Source organism: Wolffia australiana, chromosome 5, assembly GCF_029677425.1.
Source record: "Wolffia australiana isolate 7733 chromosome 5, ASM2967742v1".
In the NCBI taxonomy this organism is placed as follows: Eukaryota; Viridiplantae; Streptophyta; class Magnoliopsida; order Alismatales; family Araceae; genus Wolffia; species Wolffia australiana.
Window position 1 is genome coordinate 14992737 of NC_135839.1, and position 3262 is coordinate 14995998.

The 3262-nt window shown below is 56.1% G+C and overlaps 1 pseudogene; it reads left to right on the forward strand.

The window, feature by feature from the left end:
- The first annotated feature begins 816 nt into the window (after positions 1-816).
- Positions 817-2088, forward strand: LOC144703412 (8-amino-7-oxononanoate synthase-like; annotated as a pseudogene).
- The last annotated feature ends 1174 nt before the right edge of the window (positions 2089-3262 follow it).

Consider the following 3262-nt stretch of genomic DNA (forward strand, 5'->3'; position numbering starts at 1 on the left):
TCTTTTGGATAGACTAGAGGTGAAGTCGGGGGGCAAATCGTTTCACAGGCAAAGTCAGAAGTTTCGCGTTTCGTGTTGCGGGGGTCCGCCAGAGTTCCCTTATTTTGACGAGTTAATTAGCATAATTAGCACACCCTCGTTGGCCGCGAGAGTCTTCGACCGAGAGTAGAAGTCGAACATAATTGGCATAATCAGCGTCGTCGACCGAGGGTAGAAGCCGAACATAATTGGCACTCCAATGAAGGGACCCAGGACAGCCTCGGGAGAGAGCTGTCAAAGAAATCAAAGGTGCCGGCGCCGGCGCCGGCCACCCAAGACGGCATCGTCATAGTTTTCGGAAGCAGACGGCGACGGCGGCCCGTTCCCGCATAAATAACCCTCCCGTGCACCGGCCAGTGCTACAACCGCGAAGCCGTTCTTCGTCCTCCCCTAAGGTCGACCGACGGCTAGCCCAAGTTTTCCCGCCCGGCCTGCCGGAAAAGCCCATATCTGCCATTCGCCTGCGCAAGGAGTTGAGATGGCATCGGTATCTGCCACGTGGGAGGAATCGGTGGACAGAGCGCTTGCGGAGGGGGGTAGGGCCAAGTTTTTGGCGTACTTGCCCAAGATGTGCCTCCCCAGGGTGAACGCCGAGGACGATCCCTTGGCCAACATCCGGACGTTAGAAGGTCCCGGACCATGGGACCGCACCTTGCTGGACGTGGAGGTGGAGGAGTCCACGGCTGGAGCTAGCAGCGACGGGGAGCCGGTAAGAAGGAAGATGGTTCTTCTCCGGCAACGACTACCTCAACCTCAGCGGCCACCCGCTGTGCGCGAGGCCTCCATCAAGGTACGCTCTACATCAACGTTTGCGTCGTCTAGTGCATCGCATGAGAGGACCTACTCGTGGCGCAGGCGTCAAAGGCTTTCGGGATGGGTCCGAGGTCAGCGGCACTGATCAGCGGGCACACAGAGTACCACCGGCGACTGGAGACGCTGCTGGCGGAGCTGCACCGCAAGGAGGCGTGCGTCATAACGCCGACGGGGTTCGCAGCCAACACAGCCTTGTTCGCAGCGCTGGGCGCCGTGGCCTCCATCAATGCCGCATCCGCGCGGCCGACTACGCTTGAGAAGATTGCCGTTTTCTCCGATGCCCTGAACCATGCGTCCATCATTGACGGCCTCCAGATGATGGAGCGCCACCGCCAGGCCGTCGTCTCCGTCTACAGGCACAACGACATGCAGCACCTGGACCTCCTGCTCACCAACTGCGCCAGCGAGAAGAAGGTCGTCGTCACCGACAGGTAGGTGGTGGACCTATGCATGTTGCGTCTGCCCTGCTCTCTTTACGATCGCTCACACACCCGTGCCCTTGGTGGATTTCTTTCTTGCGCAGCCTGTTCAGCATGGAAGGGACTTTGCACCGATGCTCGAGCAGGTGGGGCTCCGAAAAAAGCACGGCTTCTTGCTCGTCGTCGACGAAGTAGGTCCTCCGAACTCTACGCGCATCTTCCGATATACTCCGGGCGTCTCCCCTTCTTAGTTCTTACGCCCGTCCCGTCGCGGAAACCTCTCAGGCACATACAACGCTTGTTTGCGGTAAGACTGGCGGCGGAGTGGGAGAGCTCTATGACATCCAGGACCATCTCGACATCATCGTCGGCACACTCAGCAAGGCCACCGGATGTCTCGGGGGGTACATCGCCTGCAGCGACAAATTTGGAAACCTTGTCCGTGGATTTGGTCGCCCCAACATGTTCACGACTGCCACCCCATTGCCGGTCGTTGCGGCCTGTTATGGTAAGCCCCCCGTTGCGCAACATGCCCGCCACTTGCGCTCGTTCTCTTCCCTCCCCAGAGCGCTGCGCACAAATGACGAGGATAACGACCCCTCCTAACCTTTCGCCAAATCTCGCGCAGCTGCGGTGACGGTGGCCAGGAAGGAGGGATGGCGCAGGCAGGCTGTTTGGAGAAAAGTGCAAGATTTTGCGGCAATGACTAAGCACCCCGCCAGCAGCCCCATCCTCTCTCGTTGTTGGCTCCGAGGCCACAGCCCTCCGGGCCAGCGAGCATATGCTCAAGCGCGGCTTCCTCGTGACTGCCATCCGCCCCCAGCTGTGGCGTCCGACGCTTGTCGGTGAGCTCCCCTCACTTACTCCTTCTTGCCTTGCTGGCCTCCCTATTTCCTCCCCATGACGCGACGGTATCTTCTGTTTCCAGATTAAGGGTCACCCTCACTGCGGCCCATACCTCGGAAGAACTCGAGAAGCTCGTAGCAGCACTCGCCGAATGCATCCCTGGTCTCCATCGGCCTGCAGATCTTCTTGCGGCGAGGCTCTAATCAACTCGGGATGCCGTAGAAACATGCGAGGGAAGACAGCTCGTGAAGTTACTCGGCGCTCTGCCAGCTGATTTCGGGACAGCCACACAGCACGATCATTATTTGTTCTTTTGATTTGTTTTTTAATTCAGATGCGTATTCGTTGCACTCCACCTTATTTTTTATGTCCAGTTAATATAGCTGATCGCTGGGATATCCCTGCCAAACGAACAAAGAGGAAGAGTGTCCAAAGAGAGGGAGTGCGAGAAATTGTCAAGGAGAGATGCCTAATAACGGTCGTGATTTTTTCTCTTCATATCTCTCGTCTTCAACTGTTCTCTCTCTTCGGTCGCATTCCTCTGCCCGCGCTACATAACTCCTTCTTTCCGTCCTGGATGTCAGGCGTTTTTTCTTAAGACACACAGAGAGAGAAAGAGAAAAACCGTGATAGGCAAAGAGAGAACGATACCCAGGAAGAGAAAGACAGCACGCAACCGAGAAAGAGGGAGCGGATGAGAGAAAGAGAGAGCGTCAATGAGAGACTGGGTGATTGAGAGAAGGCAAGATAGATAGAGAAAATGATTATGAGAAAGAGGGACAGAAGGCGAATCGGACAGACCGGGACAGAGAGCGGGGCAGAGAGAGAGAGAAAGACAGAGAGAGAGAGAGAGAGAGAGAGAGAGAGAGAGAGAGATAGATAGATATATATATAGAGAGAGAGAGAGAGATAGAGAGCGAGAGAGAGAGAGCGAGAGAGAGAGAGCGAGAGAGAGAGAGAGAGAGTGCAGGAACGAGAGAAACATAGAGTGAACAAGGGCTGGCTAACTGAAGGGAGATGGTAACAGGAGGGCGCCCCCTCAACGGCGGCAGCGCCGGCAACTTTCGATGGCTGAGGGCAAACCTGCGGAAAAAAACACTCAAAAGGAAACCTTTCTTCAAATAAAAGTCGCCATCTAAACCTTG